This window comes from Tamandua tetradactyla, chromosome 14 (assembly GCF_023851605.1).
Source record: "Tamandua tetradactyla isolate mTamTet1 chromosome 14, mTamTet1.pri, whole genome shotgun sequence".
Classification (NCBI taxonomy): domain Eukaryota; kingdom Metazoa; phylum Chordata; class Mammalia; order Pilosa; family Myrmecophagidae; genus Tamandua; species Tamandua tetradactyla.
The window spans coordinates 49,499,981-49,522,451 of record NC_135340.1 but is presented as its reverse complement, the minus strand read 5'-3'; the positions used below and the strand labels follow the sequence as shown (position 1 = coordinate 49,522,451).

The window sequence follows — 22,471 nt, the reverse complement described above, 5'->3', positions numbered from 1 at the left end:
AAATGCTATTGTTTTTCCCGATGGAGAGAGGTGCACCTTAAACAATTGTTTGCAGAGCTGACGGGTTTGTTATGATGCAAAATGCATGTTTGGCTGTCACCATTTTTGTTTACTACCTGCAGAGCATAAAATTGCTGATAAAAAAACTGAAGAAACATAAGGCCGGATTCATTAAGAAAAGAGCCATGTTTTTCAGCCCATGTGACTCCCCCTCCCATTTTAATATGATACACATTGAGTCTTCTTTCATTAAGGCATGAAAGTAAATAAATAATGTTCAGTTCCTGAGATAATTGCAACATTTCAGTATTTATGAAAAACAAGGACTCTGAAACATTTGCTTGTCTGCTTATATACTCTGTGCTTTTAGCAAGCTAGGAAAGTTGTAAAAACTGACTCCACCAATTTGGAATTTAATTTAAGAATGCCCTTGATAATTTTGGAGGCTTTATAGTGTTGTTTTTCTACCACCAAACTTCTGAGGCCAAAGTGTTTGTGGGTAAGTTGACAGGAGCCACAGTCCTGACACAGGACACCTCTGTATATCCCTCACAGCTTTTGAACTGACCTAGCAATCTAGAATGGATCATTATGTTTTATTAAAGGCGTCCTTTGTTAATATTCACCAGAATACACCTAGTAAGACAGTGTCCCTATTTTGGTTTATATGTGTGTACTATGGACAGAAATTGATAAATAGCTTGAGCAAGAATATGTTTTGCCGACTTCATGATAAATTAGTATTTGTAATACGTTCACCTCTTCAATGTTTTATAAATATGATTATTCAACAGTGAATATCATTTACTATCCTACTAAACCACAGAAAGATGTCTAAGAGATTGAAATAGTTTTGACCCAAATAATGAACAGGAAAGGTTTTAGTAGGGGAGTTAAATTCTGAAAAAAAAAGAAAAAGTTATGGAGAAGCTCATGAATGACTGCATTCCTTTTTTTAGTTTGTTTGTTTTTTTACACTATAACTTTCAGTTTTTAATGTAATAGCTGGAAAAGGAAATTATATTCCATATTGTTTATTGCTGATGAACTGACAGAGATAACTCACTTAACTGTCTAGACAAGGATCATGCATGCATATTATAACATTAGAATGCTCATTACTGCATGGCCTTGAACAATGTTGATCCAAATGCATGCGTTTTTGCATATACAAACAAAGTACAGTTGATTGGAGAACATACTGAACTGAGAGTTCAGAATATGGGTCTAGCACTAGTCTACATGTATTTTTTTCGGGCCTTACCCAGTATATCCATCTGGAAAATGAATGAGTGAAGAAAAAGTTCTCTAAACAAGAAGATTTTTTTTACTCTAAATGAAAAAATGTACTTTTGTGGACAAGTACCCTTTATAGTCAAGGGAATATATGTGCAAATATTAAGTATGCTATCTATGTAATTTTCATGGGAAGGAATGGAGAGCTTCCATGCCCCACCGGGAAACTATAAGTTCTTGGAGAAACCATTGCTTTGCCTTTTAGTTTCACTGCTCTGACCTCTCCTTGAGATTTCCCTTGAAATATGTTTAATTTCCAGTCACCATCTCTGGTGTTTGCTTACTCACCTTCTCAAAACCAACAGGTCAGAAGTCAATGGGTACTTTTTAAAATTCATGACTGTCATAGGATGTATGATTCCCAAGACAGCTGTGGTAAATAACCAGTCTTACAGATGGATAATATCCAGAATGTTATTCCGTGGCTAAGATTTTACTGGAGTTGCCCCTTACGCCCACAAATAGGCTGTTTGCTTGGTTTGTCATTTACTTCCAAAGGTACTTAGGGGGGGGTGGAAGCCTAGAGTGAGCAGTTAAGTTCCTCCATATGAGAGGACAAGTGAATTAAAGTTCCAGTGACTCAAGTCTCAGAGGCAATTACAGAGGTTTTCAGTAGTTAAACCAGGGTAACTTGCAAAGAGCCCAATTCCATTGCTGACTTGAACTTTAAATCAATATATTTCCACAGACATTATATATGATAGCATATGTAGGCTGAGAAACAAGGAGTGGAGGCCCCAGAACAGATTTAAGGGGAGGAAGCATGCCTTTATATGAGACTGGATTTTCTAGTATTATCTAGGGCAAAAGTTTTTTTTTTAATCTTAAATTACCTGTCACTCTGTAGCAAAGAACAGTTTCAGAGACTCGATTTTGCTCTTACACAGTCACTCCACAAAATGTCAGAGACCCCTAAAATGGTCCTTTGAAAGATATATTGCAAATTGTTATGCAATTCCCTATTCCGCTAGTCAGGAGTATTAGGAATTTGGGAGGATTTTTATGTGGGGTAGGGGAAAGAGAGAGTAAAGAATTGACATGGAAATTTATTTTTAAGGATACTAAAACCTGGGCAGTTTTTACTGCACAGCCACAGGACACTAGCTAAAATAATTTGAAAGAAAGCAGTGGAGAGACTGAACTGATGGCTACAGAGAATGGTTCTAGAAAGAAACCCTTTCAATACAGTTCAAATGGAGATGGACAGCGCTGATTTCAGATTCTTTCCAATTTCTTTGGAAGTTCTGAGGAACCAGGGCAGATACAGCAGTCTGCTGAATGGCCGATTTACTCCGTTTGACTATTATAAGAACTACACAAAGGAAAACCACTCCCTGGTGTCCTCTGAACCCTGATTAGGAATAAATACCCGTTTTATGTATTACAAATTGGTCAACATCTTTATAAGCAATCTGTGTGGTTAAAAACTTGGGCTTTGGGATTCAAATCCCAATTACTGGCAGGGTGCCCTGGAAATTTTACTTAGTCTATTTAGGCCTTGAATTCTTCAGCTGCTAAATGGGTTTAATAATAACACAATAATACCCACAGCATATGAAATGAGATTACATATGGAAGGTGCTTAGCAGAGTTTCTGGCACTTAGTATGTGCATGATACAATTTAGTAATTAGTTATATGTAGGAACTAAGAAAGGTCAGCTGATGTGATCATGTGAAATGTAATACCTAGGCGGTGTGACAGTGGCTCAGTGGCAGAATTTCTGCCTATCATGCCGGAGACCCGGGTTCGATTCCCAGTGCTTGTCCATGCAAAAATAAATAAATAAATAATTATAATACCTAGCATTTAGTATAAGGCACTGAAACACCTTGCTGTTGGTGTTTGTTTATAAACTTGAGTTCTTCTTTATTATTATCATCAATCAAAGTACTACAGAGGTAGCATATTCTTAATATTTTCTAACAGTGACAGCTGAAGTTTTATTATTAAAAATGAATGCAAAATATTGAATGATCTTGGACAAGAGTGATTCACAGGGTGTTTCTCTTTGTGAGCATGCACTGCAATCTTTACACATGGAGACAGAATTGATAACAATACTTGAAAATAAGACATCATAGGGACTTATTCTCAAATGACTTCAGGTTGTGTGAATGAGCCTTTCGTCAGTGAGAGAGTGAAGAGGATGTCATATCTCTCTTTCATTCAAAAAGCCTAAGGGGAAAAACCCCAAATACCAGAAACATATGCTTTTACATTTCTGTGCCTGAGCCAGCAACATTGATGGAGTTTTATGTAAGGAGATAAAAATCTGTGCATGGACTGTCACAAGCTGTTTGGGTGAATGGAGTCCCTGTTGCTAAACCACTGTTGATATCCTTAAATGGATTGCAATGAGAACCACCTGCCAAGCCAGATAGGTTTGGAAGTAGTGAAAATCATCCGGGGCTCTAGGTCAAAATAATGTAAATAAGATGGGTGAAGAGAGGTTGAACAGTATCAGTGAGTCAAGTGGTGACGAAAACCTCAAGAACAAAGAATACAGAAAACGGGTGTGACTTCTGGCAGAAGTATGTTTCAGAGGGATGAGAGTATTACTCACTCAGTGGCAGTTTGGAAAATTGAGATTACTGGATCCATTCACTTTTCATATTATATGTGCTAATTAAGCTAGGCATAAAGTGGTCAGGAGACTACGCCCTTTCAGAAAACACAGATAGCTCTGAAATTTTGAGGTGAAGAACTTCCTAGAAAATATTTTCTAGGAAGAGTCCAGGACTTTCTTTTTGGGGCAGGATAAGTTGAAGGGGTGATACTAATTTAGCAAGGGGTTTTATGGTTTTCTAGGTAAATCCCCAAATCTTCTTTAATTTGACTCTCATGAAGCAGGCAGGGTGAATGAAGGCTGGACAAGCAAAAACCCTTCATGAAGTATTTTGTTTCAGATGAACTTGATGAAGCATAGTAAAAATAAAGATAGGGGTAAACATTGAGTTCAATCGAATTACCCTCTTTTGAGCATTTGGTTCCCAAAGAGTCTAGCCTCATTCTCGGCAGATGTACATTAATAAATTTGCTAGATATTTATTAAACGGTTAAAGCGCCAGAGTGTTGATGGTGCAGGGCGTGAGGTGTATCTGAGAAATTTCCTAAACTCACAGAGTTCTAGAGCAGAGTGGAGAAATACATGTTAATAATTAACCTTAAAACAAGGAAAAGCAGAATAATAGCTGAGTACAGAAGGGAATACTGCATAAGAGTCAAGCCAACGAGCTTTATCTTAGGGACCTGGATCTGCTGTGTATTAGCCGAGTAGCCCTGGCAGGCTGTTTTAGTCTCCAAGCCTCAGTTTCCTCCCTGGTAAAGTAGCACTTCTGATAATGTGTCTAAAGCATCCAGCGTTGTGCCTTGCAAATAGTGAGTGTCCAAAAATGCTATCAGTACTGTCACTGTTCGGCAAGTGCTGTGGTTGGGCACCCTGGAGGATGTCGTGGCATGCCCAATGGATGTGAGTCTCGAAAGACCAAGATTTCAACTTTGGAATGTAGTGTGATATAGTTAATTAAAACAAAACAAATGAAATGGAATCATTAGTAGACTTGGCTCAGTTTCCTATTTCTAGCAGATTCTTCTTTCATTTGTCAGGTGCTGGGTATGCCACCTAAGTGGGCTGAATCTCAGTTTCCAGATCAGAAAGTTGAAAGAAAAAGCATTATCTTTTCCTCAAGGTTGCTGAAATGAGGAAACAATATTATAATATTTGGGAAAGCAAATTGTCCTATGTAAATTATTATTGCTGGTATAATTATTAGTTTGATGTGGACAAAAAGGATGGGAAAGGGCAATTCAGGCAGGGAGGCAAGCATGGAATAAAGGCGTGGAAGTATAATGGCATGCAGGATGTTCAGGAAATGCCCAAAGACAGGTGTGACTGGGACATAGGGGAAGAAGGAAGTACTTCAGCGGGTTAATTTATGGAGGGTCCGAATGCTGAGTTAGGGAGTTTGGGTTTCATTCTATGCCCAATGGGGAGTCAATGGAAGGTTTTGAAAAAGTATCTCATATTCTAGAAAGACTGTCCTACGAGCTGAAAAAGTGTCCATTGGTACATTATTAATGAGGATCACACGATAGTTTTATCCTTCAGCACCGGTTGCCATCTCACGTTCATTCACTCTCTTTCCCTGGCCTACGTCATTCTTTGACTATTCTTAGTTGGTTCTCAGCCTGTGATGTACTTTAATAATCTTCTCTGGAAATTTAGAAATATATTAGTGCTTATGCTTCACTTCAGTCTATTGAATAAGCATCTTTGGTGAAGGTCAAGCCATGCATTTCAAAAATTCGTCCAGAGAGAGACAATCGGATCCGTTCGGTTACTCGCAGAGGCTCATGTGCCGTGAGTGAGGTGATTGCCCTCTGGTCAAACCAGCAGTGGTCAGGAGGCAGGATCTCAGGAAGTGGAATCCTGCAGAAGGGGCCTGGGCTGCCCAGAAGGGAGCCGTTCAGTGATAGGGAACATGACTAACCTTTAGCCCTTGAGTTCTAAGCATATTTTCATCACATCCATAATCTATTTGTTTCTGTTTAACAAAAACATAGAGCTACTTTGTACCAATAAGTCAATCTTTTCATGAATGAGAACATATGAGGTAGTTACTATTACTTTCTCATTTTAAAGTTAAGGAAACAGAGCCATGAAGTTAATACCTTTTCCGAGTGGCAAAAGTGGCAAACTGGGAATTGAGCTCAAGCACTCTGGGCATATGCTTTATCTGCTGTGCCAGCTGATGGACTCCATTTCTTTATACTTCAGGTAGCCTGAGGTCCTCATAGCTTATCTACTCCTATTCTGCAGTCCGGAAGGTAGATAAGGCTGACTCACAGAGCCGGGTAAGGGTGGCTGGCAGCCTGGTGCCTGCCTGCCAATAAACTCCAGTTTTCTAGGTCACTATCCATGGCCTTTTCTGCCATAGACTTTGTCTTTTGAAGTTCCGTGTCTGGCACCCAATAGGTGCTCAATAAATATTTATTGAAAACATGTGGAATGAATGAATGAATATGAAGGAAAATGAGATTTCAAAAATAATCAAGAACAATTGAATTGGGCTTTGAAGGAAGATAAAAAGGATCTTTGGTTGAATGAAAAATCACATTTAATCATTTGAGAATTACAATTCTAAGAAAGAATACTGCAGTGTCACTTTGCCTCTTACTTCCAGAGACTCCACTGTAACCTAAACAAAGTGTTTTAAAGAGTTTTTATTCCTAATTTTTTTAGTTATTAAAATCCAAGCACTCTAAATTCCAAAATCTTTGGGGGAAGAGTTGCTCCTTTTCTAGCAAGACAATTATGAGAATCTCTCATCTTTTCACATTGTGTTATGAGTCTAGAGTCATAGTCAGATGGCTGAAGTAAGAAGAGAAAGTGAAGGACAACTTCTCAACTTTGCAACACTGGACATATTGGCATTCAGTAGGGTTATTATTCTTTTTATAGATCCTTTTTTAAGGGGAAAAGTAATGACTAAAAGAAAAAAACAAACACTTTTGGAACATATTTTTTAAAAGTAAATGTTGAAAAAATGTATTTTTATTTAATCAGCAGGGAAAAGATAAGCTCATCAGTGAAAATGGAAACCACACACTGAAAATGCAAACTGAGAAAGAATGACAGCCGGGTTCTATTACCTAACTGTGGAAGAACAGCAGACTGAAGGGAAGGAAATAACAGCTGCAGACGTGCAATAAACATGCACACGGGACCAAGACGGCGCTTGATGCCAAATTAAACCTGTGCATTAACCTTATTTGTTTCTTTACAGTTAAGGGGAGATACCACCATCGAAATAAACAAACTACATAGAACAAGCTGTGAACTGGAATCAGTTTTCAACCAGAAAAGGTTTTTGTGTCTTTTCCTATGAAGAACTTGGGTTAGACAGCTCTTTTACATTAAAGACATTTGCTCTAATCAGTTAGTGATAGAGGGCCTAAGGAATGGTCACATGAAATATTCTGACAACGTCACTTGATGCCTGAAGACTATTCTCTCGTTTTACATGGGAGAAAGAGGACATTTCCACATGCAAGAGCTGCTTCTGATTATTCTGCATTTCTGGTGCAATCTTACTAACACAACACATAGGGTAATAAGATACTCATGTAACAGACTTATGTTATATAATACCTTGTGTTGTTTATATTCTTATTCTTTTTCGATAAATCAAGTTTTACTTTTAATTCTGTGAAACAATGTCATTTCAACTTATGTACACATATACATTTCTTCCTTTTAAGGAAGTCAATTCACCCTTGAAATCCCTTTAATGTCTTGCTAACTCCCTTTCTTTCCTCTCCTCTCAATTTCTTTTTTCTTTCAACCCACTCCCCAGCTGTGGTCAAATATAGAAATAACAAAATGGAAGTATGTGATAAATCTGTTTTGTAATTGAGATTCTGAAGAGCCGTATGCACTCAGAACTTCCTCAGCAAGATCTTAACAACAGAATACACACTGAGAATGGGAGAAGATTGGAGGAACAGAAATCCTTAATTAGCAACCCTCACAACCCATCTTTAGAAATTAATTCAGATGGAAAATTATTTAGATTAATTGACTTCTTTTTCTGCAAATATAGCATGGTTGTCATCTAATTCATTTTTGTAGCCTCTCATGCCATGGGGAGGAACTCTAGCTTTTCTAACTTCTTTAAAACCTGGAGAGAGCCAAGGAGAGGTTAAATGACATACTTAAATTATAAGGATCAAAAATGAATTTTTTTGGCCAACTTGCGAATTGATGGTTTTCAATGCCTGACTTCTCATAAGCAAGTGTCCTTTCTCTGATAACTTGTTAATTGAAAATGATTATCCATGGGCAGGTACTGAATAAGAATATTGTTTTTGAATATATTAGCAAACATCCTTCAAGATGAAGCCAGTTTTAAATTTTCAGTAGTCTTCTTTAAATTATCATTGAGGTGGATGGACTTATGGCTGACATGTCCACAAATATGGCGGTAATATTAATGGAGGTTGTAGTGAAGCAGACATTCAGATGAATTTCGGTTACCATAGTAGCTCTGACTCACTTACTTTTGGGAAATTAGGCAAATTTTAGAGAGTGGGACTTGGTAGTGCTTTGCAAATGGAACATCAGTTGAGCAGACCTGGATCCTACTAGAAGATCCCAACAGGCTTTGGCTTTGGTAAAGTGGGTACAGGAAGATTCAACACAAATATTATCCCAAATTGATTGCAGTATGGGAAGAAAGTTCCACCCCCCCACCACCACTACATTTCCATGTATTTGGCTCTGGATTTTGACTGAAGTAACCATGAAATTGGACAGATAGAAAATATCCTCATGACATGCTCAAATAACACAGTCAGGTGAATCGAGCAGAAAACGCTGGAAAAGAAATCTTGGAAAATTTTGCTTTTAATTCTCAATGGAGAGGTTTTAACAGTAAAAATCAAAGCAAAACAAATAAACAATAACAACAGTGATACCAACAACATATCACAAACAGAAAAAACTTTTGACCATCTTTGGAAACTAAACTCAAGTTTCAAATTTTAGAAGTCTGGTATAATTTTATGAGGCTAGAAAAACCAATGGATTTCTCATTGCCACTTATTGATTGATTGATTGAGCTTGTGGTTTGTGGGTGTGTATCCAGTGAGAAATGGTGGGGGTGTAAGTATGTAACTTTTGAAGGTAGGTTCTCCTAAACCTCACTTTCATTATTGACAGGGCCCTATCAGTGACGTGGGACAACTTGTCAACCACCATTCACAGCGACTCTACTATTTGTGGTATCACGATTCTTGTAGCTTTTAGGACAGAAGGATCATCAAAGCCCCTCTTTCCATCAAGAGTCTCTGGATTTTAAGTGAGTGAACAAAATGATCAGTGAAGTTAGAAGCCAATTGGTAAAGTGGAGAGATAGAGGGAAGGGGTAAGTTCCTGTGGGAGATGTCCAAAGCCAAAGCCTCCTTAATTCTTAGATAGTTTTTTTTTTCCTTAGGGCACCAAAACCAAGCATCACCAGCTGCCCTAGCAACAAAAATTATGCTTCTGAAATCTTTTGATGTCGATTCTGCATGAAGAGCAACTGAGGTGCTCTACGTTTGCCTCTCACAACAGAAGTCCCTTTAAAAATTCTTAGTTTTCACTTCTCGTCCATTATTATATTTAGTAAGACGCCCTCTCTGACTTATTACCTTTGTTAAATTTAGCATTTATGATGGCTAGCACTTTTGATGTTCCATGGAATAAGACTTATTGGGTATTAGGAGATATTTTATCTCTCTTGTTTAAGATGATAAAAAAGATTTTCTTTTTGAGGTTGAGAGATTGAAAAAACTAGTATTTTTTTCACCCCTGTCCCCTCTTGTTTCCCTTCCTCCCTTCTGCCATCCCTTTCTATCTTCTTTCTATCTTCTCTATCTACGCTCTTTCTGTCCAAAAATATTTATTAAATATACAAAGCATCTGAGGCATAATTTGATGTTTATTTAATAAGTAATATTTCAGTAGTTGGTGTATAAATCTAAAGGTAGACATTTGGCTTTTACTTTTTAATCTTTTCAGTGGGGAATTGCTTTTTAATGTATCACTTTAATGCCCATTTATTTAAAAAATTTAACAAATGCTCTATCACACAGCCTTTTACTAGTATGCACTCTTTAGCTGGGTTTCTTGCATAACTTCAGCTTAATAATTATAATAATGATACAGCAAGATTCTGAAGAAAGTTTAGAATTGTGAAAGATTAAATTATATTCATTGTGATTATAGTGTTAACTGTAGCTTATTATTTTGTAATCATGTGAAAATTGGAAATCCAGGTGTGGCATATATAATGACTATAAAAGTTGATGAACATGGCCCAATCTCAGTTCATGCCAGATGATATTCTTCAAATAAGGATTTTGAAGCACTTTGGAAAGGATAGGCTTCCCCTGTTACTGATGATTAACCAAAGTACCAAACCAGATGCCTAAATTGGGTTACGTTTACAGAATAGAGAAGCATTTTCTAAAAAAACCATTCTTCCTCTCCATCATCTTAAATTTCATTACATTCATCATTGTTCTCCTCCTGTGATGCTCACTCTAGATAACAGGTTGCTTTGAATGAAATTTTCCTGTTAGATTGTCTGCCATAGTGAAATAAGGAGATTTTCACACATAAAAAAATGATGCTTCTCACGTGTGGTAGTTTAGTTTGGGGGTCTTAGAAGCAGAATAATTATGTCAATAAATATGGAAAGTAGTCTGATAATGTAAGGAAGAAATATGAAAATTTCTATCTTTAAGGCTACTAATGATAAATTAAACGTATTTCCTTGACAAAATAATTTAAAAATCACTCTGTTACTACAGGCTATACATTTTTTGTTACTGTAATAATTCTATGAGATTTCACATTTGCATGCTGCTTCAATAGCCTTGTATATTTCTTTGTTTTATGTCTAAAACTAAATTAATTACTTTGTTTAATTTCATGAACATGTCAAGCGGCAGTTATGAATAGCTACTAATATCAAGAGCTTACATAGAGAGTATGGGGTATTACAGTAAATATATACGCAATTACCAAACAGCTGAGGGCAATATTGTTTGCAGGTAAGCAGGACAATTTTTATGTTTGCTATATTTAACAGAAAATGAAACAATTGCAAAGTCAGCACTGAAGTTTTGTTAACATATAATGAATCCAAGTGTCAAATTAAACTTTATTAAGAAGCCAATTTTCAAATACAATATAGTAAAAGACAAAGTTTTTTAAAGGCCAAAGACTCTCAGTGAAAACAGAAACTCATCCTGAGCTTGTGCTTTAGAAGTTGTTTGGACAGGGAAATGAATGTGGGAGGGCAGTTCAGCAGTGAACAGTAAAGTGAATTTGGCTTTATAAGAAATTGCCATGGGAAAAGATAAAAGCACATTTGCTAAATACAAAATAACAACAACAACAATAAATGACTTTTGTATCACGTTTTTATTTAAATTATTTTATTTAATCCTTGTACAATCCCATGAAAGAAGTTAGTAGAATTAATGTTTCCCCAAATGATGCCCATTTTACAAATGAGAGTATGAATGCTGAGTTAAGATCGGGGTGAGGATGAAGTTAAGATGGAGGGTCAGAGTGTATCAAGACTGAAATTAGGTTGGATCTCTCTCTTCTGCTAAATGACCTCCACCAGGACTCACCCCAGTTAGTAGAGATATATCTATTCCCCTCGTAGGTGAGGAGGGGGAGATAGGATTTTCTAAGACTTCAGGTTGTTCCTCTGTGGGTATTAAGCTCTGGAGCCTAAATTTCATCTTTAAATAGAGCTGCCTTTCCTCACTCTCTATCTGTAATATTCTACCAGGTCAGAAGAAGGACAATCTATAGGTTTTGGTCCCATGGTTAACAATTCAGAGGAGGGGGGACAGTGTTCCCACAGCATGTATCTGGTCCCACACCTTCCTTCACCCTCACAGGATTTCGTCTTGTTTTCTCTTTTGGATTCAGTACTGCGATCTAATGACTGGAATAAATAGCTACCGTTTACTTTCTTGTTCTCTGATTCATATCTGGAGAAAGCAAAATTGAGAGGCCCCAAATGCTGAGACTCCCGTAAATATTTCTCCCAAGATCCTGGGGTCTTCGGAGGCGGCTTCGATTGGGAATTCTTCCATGACTTTTGCCTGCTTATGCTTTGGCTCTTCTTTTTTTTTTTTTTTTTTTTTTGCTTTTTAATTGGGGCCTGTTAGTGAGGTCTTGTTGGCTCATCTTCTTTTTCTGGTATTACCTCCAGGATGTGCACATGGGGTTGGGAATGGTGCCAAGTCCCACTGGAGAACTTTCATTTTTGCTCTGCATTCTCTTTCTAAGATTTTAAATAAGATAAGTCTAGTTGCTGCTGGTGATTTTTCCCCATTATTGTTTTTAAACTCTTACTTGTTTACACTGTTAGATAATGGAGAAAAAAGATTTCCAACTCTGATTTCACTCTGCCAATTTTACTTCAAAATCCACTTAAATATTCTTACTTCAGTTAAGGTAATTATTAAAACATTAAATATACAATTGTATAATGTATTTATATATATTTTTTGCCTCAGAAAATAGTGAATATTATCCCTTTGTGAAATGACTTTTAATGTTCCAATGTCTCTTTTTTGGGGGGCAACTGTTCTCTCTATTGAATCTGATTTATATGCCTGTATCTCTTTGGACTCCTATGGAACATTTGACACTATTGGCCATTATTTCTGTATAACTCTATTCTTTGGCTTCCACTAAACTTCTTGGCTTCTTCATGAGAAACTGTTCCTCTGTCTACCTTTTAAAGGCTGTGTTACCCAGAGGCCCACTGGCCTTTTCTTCTTTTTTTTTTTTTTTTTGCAGAATATGCATTTCCAGCATAATTTCAGAGATCAGAGGATGAATGAGAGGAAAAAGTAGATGTTCAGGTGGATTCATGTTGAGTTTAACATAGCTATGGAATCTCCAAAAAGAAGCTGTCCTAAGGACACATATTTATATGAGTCAAGGTTGAGAAATCTATGCTGTAAATATAGGTACAGAAATTCCCTAGAGCCGACCAAACATCAAATCTTGCATTCTTATCAACTCTGTATCTTCAGTACAGTTCATAGCTAAACTCTAGGGTTTTTAACCCGCCACCTGTTTGCAGAGGCATCTGAGATTCCCAGAGAAAAAACATGAATATTGACACGTCCCAAGAAGTCCCAAGCTTCATTAATCAGTCTCCATTCTTTTGCTTCTCTCTATTCTTTCTAGATCTCCATTCCTTAATTTAGCAAATTAGATCACCCCCAGCTCTTCTACCTAAGATTCCTGAGAGTCATCCTAAACCTGCTCCTTTTCTTCAACATCTACAACCTGTTATTGATCAAGTGTTATAGATTCCATTACAGAATATTATCATGCTTACCTCGTTCGCTCTGTTTTGGTTACAATACTTCCATCTGTAAGTAAAATTGATTCAAATGTTAAGGACTTGTGATCACTTCACATAACATGGATTCTGGAGTTAGGCTCGTTGCAAGGTTAATTCAGCAGTTAACCTTGGTTCTGGGATGGCTTTTCAGAAACTTCCTTGATCATCTTCTCAGAGGAGCGTGCAGCAATGCAACCATAAGACTCACTCTTTCACATACCAACATCCAGAAACAAATCGGATATGGTTCTTTCTTAAATTCTTCCATCCTTTTTTCAGGGTGGAAAATCATTTCTAGGATCCACCCTACTACCAGTGGCAGCCTTTCCCTCAGGCCTCATTGGTCAGGATTGGACCACACAGCTGGGTTCAACCCCTAATTGGCATTTTAGGCCTCTGTTGTGGAGCCAGGAAGGATGCAGGGTGGGAGAATGGCTGTTGGGTCTGCCATATTCTCCGCCTTCCCATCAGGCTCTCTGTTCTTCCTAGAGTTAAGGTTTTGATAACATCTGACCTGGGCTTTATTTTACAGACTCCCGAATTATCTTCCTGCTTCCCTTGTCTCCAATATCAAGGCAACCAGAGTGAGCTTTCTCATCTGCTCACAGATATTAACAAAAATGTTATTTCTTTTAATTTCATATTCCAACAATTTGCATATTTGATTTTTAAAAATGTAGAATTGACTACATTAATTCAATAAGAAAGCAATATTAAAAAATTGGATCCATAGTTAAAGTTGTCACTAAAATTATGAATAAGAAACTACAATATTTAAGAATCTGAAAGATGATGAAGGAAGCATTGCCTGGAATAGCATTCCTTTCCCTTGGTCAACAGAAACATATAGTGAGGTGCCCACTCTTGGGACATTGGGGGAGTCACCTCCTCCCAAAGTATTGGGGGTCAATCTAGTCACTATATTTTACAAGCAAATAATGTGGACACATAATATAGTGTATATGATCGGTATGGCTGATGAGCTGAAATGTACTTTATTAAAATAGAATTTCACAGAGAAAATGTCTGCTTTAAAGGAACAAAACGTTGATTCGTTCATTAAAAAGAAGGATGTACTATAATATAAATAAGTTCAGATTTAATAAAAATTGCTTTCTGAAATCAGGGAACATCTGGATTATATGTATTTATAATAGATATTCAGTAAATTATAGAAACATCATATAGCATGCTTTTATGCAAAAAGGGAAGTTTGCAAAATAATAGGAATATTTTTGTTTGGGAGTCTTTGAGAAAAATTATAATAACTTTGTTTTTGGTCTTTTTATGTTATAAAGATATACTTCTGAATATTACACTTTAGAGGATTTAAAAATTATTCTTGAATTATTATTTTACTTACGGAGAGTAAACATGATGTTAATGGTGGAGTTGTAATATTTATGCCTGGCTGACAGTATTCTGGTATGAATATACATAACTACATCCATATACAATATTAATAAAGGACATTTTGTTTTTGCAGAGACAAGATCATAATATTTATTTTGTTTGTGCTTCTTTGCCTTTTTTTTTTTTTTACTTACAATACACCACGAATTTTAGAATACATTTTCTCCTGTATAGAACATTCATTTTTTTCAGGAAATTAATTTTTAGTTGTGTTTTCCAGTTAATCTTTCAATTAATATTCCTTCCTAAAGCATCCATACTAATAGTGATACAAGGACTAATAGCAAATAACTCTGTTGGGCCTTTGACTCTATTCTGTAGAGCCAGTAGTATATAATGTCTGTGATTTATGTTATAAATTCAACAAGTATGGAAAAAGGGCCAGCATGAATGTTTGGAAAATGAGAGAGGGGCAATACAAAGTCTCTTCCACTTGGCTCCCAAACTCCCAGTTTAAAACTTTTCAGCCATGGATTAAAACTAAGAAAACTTAGCAAAGGGAGACTGGAAGCTCAGGCCCACTTATAAGATGTACTTTATGGGTGTTGTTTTTCCCATACAGAGCCCTTGGCTTCAAGCTCTAGAACTTATTCCTAGAAACCTCTTGTAAAAGTACACATCACCAGCTAAATCGTGATTGGGCTAATCCATGAAGAAGGTCACATTTATGATCACTCTAGAGCTATTTATCACATGCATGCATCATCTCCTATCCTAAAAGTAAAGTGTTTAGGGAAGAGCCTTCCACATACTGAGTGTTCAATAAATACCTATCATTATTCTTATTATTTTTAAGAATGTTCTGGTCTTCGAATCCTAGCAAATTCTGAAGCCTGGGCCCCAGTCCTAAATATCCTAATTTCATTGGTCTGGGTTGAGGGTTCAAGTATCAGTGTTTTAAAGAAAGTGCTCACCCCATCTCCCTGGGTACCTTTAATGTGCGTTGAGCTTTTGTTCCTTTTTATTTTTTATTAGAGAATTGTAGGTTTACAGAAAAATTTGTGCATAAAATAATAGTTCCTATGTACTACCTTATTATTAACACTTTGCATTAATATAATACATTTATTACCACTGATGAAAGAACATTGTCTAATTGTTCTATTAACTATAGTTGCACAGACCTATGGATTTAAAAAAAATATATTCTAGTAACATATGTAACCACTTCAAATATGTAACTCAGTGCTGTTAATTACATTTACAAGATTGTGCTACCATCACCACAATCCATTACCAAAACTTTTCTATCAGCCCAAATAGAAACCTGATACAATTTAAGCCTTAACTCCCTATTTCCTACCCACACACTGCCCCTGCTAACCTATATTCTAGGAATTGGCTTTATTCATCTGTTTAATCTAATTATTTCATATTGGTGACATCATACATTATTTATCCCATTGTGTCTGGTTTATTACACTCAATTTTATGTCTTCAAGGTTCATCTGTGTTATTGCATATATCAGAACTTCATTCCTCTTTATAACTGAATAATATTCCAATGTATGTGTATAACACATTTTGTTTATTCATTCATTTGATGGACAATTGGGTTGTTTCCAACTTTTAGCAATTGTGAATAATGTGGCAATGAATATTGGTGTACAAATATCTGTCCAAGTAACTGCTTGCTTTCACTTCTTTTGGCTCGAACTGGGATGGCTAGATAAAATGGTAGTCCTTTGTTCAACTTTTTAAGGAAAAAACCAAACTGCTTTCTACAGCAGCCATGCCATTTTACTTTCCCACCAACTGATGCATTCAGCTTTGAGAACCAGTGATCTCTGCAACAGCACATCACAGGAGCTAACTTGAATTGAGTACTTATTTTGTTGTCAGGCATGGCTTTACATGGTTTACACTCTCATTTAATTCTTACAATGGTCTATGACAGAGACTATTACCACCCCCCCACCACCTCCATACAGATAAGAAAACTGAAGCACAGAGATAATAAGTTGCTTGCACAATGCCATATTGCTGGCAAACTGCAGAGCCAGGGATTGAATCTAGACTCTATGTTTTTAACCACCTTGATATACTGTTCCCTGTGTAGTAGAGACGCTATCCTATCTTATCGACATTTCAGAAAAGACCTTTCACAGTGACTGTATTTTATGCCTTAAAGATTTCTACTAATGTTTATACTTTTAATATTTCAAGCATATCCTATGGCTTCCTTTTACATTGGAGTTCTTTTCTTGTATCATTACAGCCATGTTTTTCTAGTCATTGTATTGAATGGGCTTTGCCTCGATGAAGCCTTGAACCCTTGCATAAAGCATGTCATCTCCTTTGTGGTAGTTTCCTATTTGTCATTGTCAATGTGAATCAAGAACAAACAAAAATAAGTCACAGTTTAAACCATCCTCTTTAAAAATATGCACACACATGCTATCACTGCCAGAACTGATATGTCAAGCACTCAGCTCTGATTTGCGAGCTGATATCACATTCTCTTCAGGAACTATGTTATTTGAATGCCTATTAAGTTCTAAACCTGATGCTAAGCCCTATTAGGAGAATAATAGATTCCTGCTCAAATACAGCTTAGTCTAGTGCAAAAGAAGGGGAAATAGAGGGATTACTTTAACATGTATCTTTGTACTTAGATATTTTCCCTAGAGAGAGAGAACTAGAAGTAAAAAATGGACATGGGAAACTTAAAACTTAAGCGTAGTGAGGAGAGGAAGACTGGGACAATAACATGAGGGAAAAGTGAGGTGATAGGAGTGCAAGTTAAGGCAAAATAAAGGAGCAGGGTGTGGACAGCAGTGCTGGAAGGGAGGACCCAGTGTTTAGGGATCATAAACTTCTCTCTTTAAAACACTATAGGGGGTGCAAGGGTAGTTCAGCGGTAGAATTCCCACTTTTAAAATTCATAGCCATGGGTCTTGAAAGAAAATTAATTTTTCTTGAAACAAATTATCGAATTTATTTTGAATACTAATGCATTTATTCCTAGAGAGTTTTCTCTTGTTAGTTATCATTTCTTTCATGTATTTGTATAATTTCTTCCTTAGGAACTGTTATAGTAAAATGGATCGCCATTCATTGTACTTTTCTCTAATCGTTTTCTCTTTTTCCTCTGTATTCTGTGAGAATTCTCATTTCAGATAAAATTTTCTGCAGTAGTAGTTCTGCTCTTACTTGCTTAAATGAGGCTTCTTCTAGTTCTGCTAGGATTCTCTTGTTTCATACTTATTTAAAAATGTTCCAAGCTTTCCTTAAGCCAGTCAGCTTCTTCTTGCATTTTAGTATCTTCCCTCTATTCTTGTTTGATAGTAGTCCATATTGTATTGCTTGGAGACTCTAATTGTGTGTTTTCTACAATTGCATTTGTTCCTAGAGTTTTTCATCATAATGGTCCCTTTCCTGTGGTACTTTTTTTGTGAACCACTGTCATGGATTGAATCTTGGTCCACCACAAAGACATGTGCAATTCCTAACCCTATGGATGTGAAGACATTTGTAGGTAGGATCTTTAAAGATGTTATTAGTTATATTAAGGCCAAAATGAATGAGTGGGTTTACTCCATGATGACAGAATTCTTTATTAGCAGAGGAAATTTGGACATGGTAGGAGAAAGAAGGAGATAGATGGTGGCTTTATGACAGGGCAGAGACTGAGTACAAGATTGTCCACAAGCTACTACCAGAATGCTACAGATTTCAGAGAAAGCATGGTCCTTGATTTTGGACTTCTAGCCTCCAAACTGGGAAGATAAATTCCTGTTGCTTAAGCCAACCAGTCTGCTACTTGCCATAGCAACTCTGCCAAATTGAGACGACAATGTTCCAGAGAGATCCATTCAGACCACAGTAGAGGAGAATCTGTTCACACAGAATTGGAATATGAAGTAGACTAGACTATCCAGTGACAGGAGAGGAATGCTGGAAACATCCTCCCATTTTTGTCTATTGGAAGATAAAGTCACGGCAAAGGTAGAACTCGGATTCACTCTGGTAAAGGTCTATTTTATGAGTCACTGAGGAGGTTGAGAGCTAGAGAGAGATGCTGCCAGCTGTTGAAAAATAGTTCATTTACAAAGTAAAGCTTTTGTGGTACTAGAATTAAAAACAACACCACAATAGAACTGTATGACACCGTGAACCTTAATGTAAACTATGGACTATAGTTAGAAGTATAATTACAATACAAGTATACAATAGTATAATCACAATAGTATAATTACAAAAGTATAATTACAATGCAAAGGATGTCAAAATGTTACTGATAGGGTATGTGGGGTAGGTATATGGAAACTCTACTTTCTGCATGATTTTTCTGTAAACCTATAACTGCTCTATTAAAAAAGGCAAAATTAGCTCTTGCTCTATAACTGGGCTGTAAGTTAAAGTTGAGGTCTTAGTCAATCTCTGATATAGTTACAGTTTAGGATTTTGTAGTCAACTGAATATCTTAAGTTAGTGAAAGAAGGTGTTTTGCCCAGAGCTCTTAGTTTTTTTCCAAAGTTCTTGTTATTTTAATTTTTTCTAAATCAAATTTCCTTTAGTTTATCTTATACAATTTATAATTTTAATGCATCTCCTTATATTTTATTTAAGAAATTTGTTTAAAATAAGACGACTTTGGGATTTTGGTTCATGTCAAGGCTAAGCCATATTTGAATTTTGGCAATATCCAACCTATTATCTTAGATGACAGATGTGGGTTTGGAGAAAAAACTTTTGAGAGGAAGGTATGAGGGGAACATTTTAGAGGACAGTTTCCTTTCAGGAGAGGTAAAGCTGATGGAGAACCTTGCAGAATGAGAAGAGAAAGGACCCCCATAGCTTGAGGATATCACCAAGACTCTAGGGGCTGGCAAAAAAGGGTGTAGTAGGGATATACAACCTCTGCTTAACCAATCTGTGTGGAGCTGGTCTTTGTGGATGAATACTCAAGTATGAGTGTGGGTTTTCCATCAGGTACAATGACTAAAAGCTTATAGATGGTTGAGCTGCATTAAACACCAAGTACTCAAAACTTACTGGATAAATTAGTACAAACCTCTACTTTTCTTATTTCTGAATTGGAAAGAGTAAAAGGTTGAGAACTTCAGCCCTATGAATTGGTAAGAGTAAAGGGTTGAGAAATTCAATTAAAAACAGCTGACTTTGGCTATGTTATTTATTCTATTGATGAGTTAAGCTCACGGAAAGTTTGATGCTTATTGTTCAGTCTTCAGAAATTTACCAGTATGAAGTACTCCAACACTCCAGTTATTGAGAGTATGCCTATAACCATAGCTGAACATAGATGTCATTTTATAAGTTCCAGGAATGCTAAATGACTTAATAAGTTTTTGTAAGTGAATGAATATTATTATTTAACTATAACTGTTTCTGGAAGCTGAATTTCCCAATTTACATTTATTTTCCTAGGAGATATTTTTGTTTTTGAAGGTGAAATTTGAAAGAATAAAGTTTGAGAATAAAAGTCACAAATGGTTTTAAGAATAAGGTTCATGGCCCCCAGATGAAATTTATACTAATTTTGAAGACAACTCTATTGAGAAGTGGCCCTGTGGCCTGATGACACCTCCCTGGTCTCTTTTCCCTCCTTATTCCCTCGTGCTAGTAACTTCTTAAAGATGGTCTGCATTTCTCTAAGGGCTCTTAGAAGGGGTTCAGCACAATAGGGCCTCATTCTCCACGCCAGTGATGTTTCATAGAAGTGTAATGTGAACCAAATTGTAGGCTACATACATAATTTAAAAGTTTCTAGTGGTCACACGAAAAACAAAAGTATAAAGAAAGGAGGAAAAGCAATTCTAATAATATATTTTATTCAAGTCAGTATACCTAAAATATTAGTTTAACTTTAATCAATATAAAAATACTAATGAGATATTTTATGCTTCTCTTGCGCTATGCCTTCAGCATTTGGTGAGCATTTTATACTTATAGGATAGCTCCATTTGATCTAGCCACATTTCAAGGACTTGATTGCCACCTAAGACAAGTGGCTATCATATTGGTTAAGTGTAGCTTCATGGTATTACTGAGAGAAAAGTCAGGGACCAGTGTAGAAGGTGAAGGCTTGTCTTTGCTCAGGACTAGAGCAAGGGGTCTAGAACTCGAGATGCCTCAGAAAGGGGTACAGTTGTCACCTTGCTACATTTGGCCTAGAGGGGCTGCTAGATCCATTGTCTTGGGGCCCTTGATGGGTGAACTAACCACAGCGGTGTGCTGAAGCATCTCCAGAGCCTGCAGTTAGAAGACAACTCCAAAGAGAACCCTGGCTACAGAGGAGACTCTTCTAAGTATCAGCAAAAGGATGACATTTACCAGTTAATGCTGCCGGCCCACAGGGACAGAAACTTCGATGTCTTCTATCACTGGTCAGATTGCCACTCCCTGGGAAAAGCAAAGAGCCTGCCCTGTAGTAACATTGAAAGAAAAGATTACCTTGTGAAGAAAAAGAAAGAACACAACTAGTTTTGGGAGTCTGAATCACCTGAGCAAAGAAGACCAAATTGAACAACTAGACAAGGACAGTTTCTACTGAATTAGAACTCACAGAAGAGGTGGAAGAGAAATTAAACAAACAAGCCATGACTCTCAGGGAGATACAATTAGAATATAAAAAGGATTTTTTCAGAATGCATATAACTGGTTTCCAAGTGAAAAATTTAATAGTTGAACTGAAAAAGAATATAATCTTTGCTGAGAATAGACTTCTGAGAGATCAAAGGGAATAAATAACTTAGAAAACAAAGCAATATCACAGAGCATGATGTCTGCAGTGACTAGGCAATATCCAGGGGATCTAACGTGTGAATAACAGGACTTGTACAAAGAAAAAATGGAATATATGGGAAAGCAGTACGTGAAAGATTAGTTTATGATTCAGAAACATTCATTCTTTGTCCCACCTCAGTGGTGGGATGTGCTTCCCTGCCCCCTTGACACCAGACTTGGCCTCATGATTAGGCTTGGCCACTGGAAAGTGTTTCTTAGCTGAGATCTTAGAGGCCAGGCCACTTTCTGGGAGCTTTCTGAAGCATTTGCTCTCCACCAAAAACTACATGCTTCCAAGTAGTGTCTCCTTACTATGGTTGCAGAAGAAGACGTGTATGTGGAGTTGACCTGAATCCTACATGGCAGTCTGGAGTCTAGCCAGGCCAGCTGAGCCCAGGTAAAACCAGGTGACCTACCAGGAAGCCAATCTACAGACCCGTCAACAGGCTTGTTGTTATAAGCAAGTAAGATTTTGGCTTTAAATATAGGCAGCATTATCCAGCAAACATATGACTAATCCAAAATAATTCAACAAATACCTGAAGAAGATTTCCTTGAACTAAAGGTAGATTTGAATTCTGAGACCGAAAAGGTTCATTCCATCCCAGGGAGGTTTAATGACAACACGCCAACAAATTTATAGCTAAGTATAATGAAAACAAGCAAATAGACATATAAACAAAGATGTCCTGGTGAAATTTTAAGAATAAATCATAAAGGAAAGAGAATCAGTCTAGTGCAAACATCCTTATCATTGACAATTATAAAGAGAAGATAGTGTTGTTGGTTTTTTATTTGCATGGCAGGCACTGGGAAGTGAACCTGGGTCTCTGCATGGCAGACGAGAATTCTGCCTGCTGAGCCACTGTGGCCCAAAGACAGTGGTTTTAAAAGAAAAAGAAAACAGAAGTAAAAACTGTTAACAAGAAATTTTTTACATATCCAAGGCATCATTTATCTGTCAGGGCAAGAGGAAATCAAGCCTTTGACAATATACCACTCAGGCACCATTCTGAGGAAAATCCTTGAGGAAGAATTTTAATCCTTGCCAATGGAAGTAGATCACCTCTCTTAAGATAATGG

The 22,471-nt window shown here is 36.8% G+C and overlaps 1 non-coding gene across 1 annotated transcript; it reads right to left on the bottom strand.

Moving 5' to 3' along the window:
* Positions 1-9,289: 9,289 nt before the first annotated feature.
* On the bottom strand, positions 9,290-9,422 carry LOC143656658 (U11 spliceosomal RNA). The gene has a single exon (XR_013162564.1). It is a non-coding gene; the product is annotated as a U11 spliceosomal RNA (small nuclear RNA).
* Positions 9,423-22,471: the final 13,049 nt, after the last annotated feature.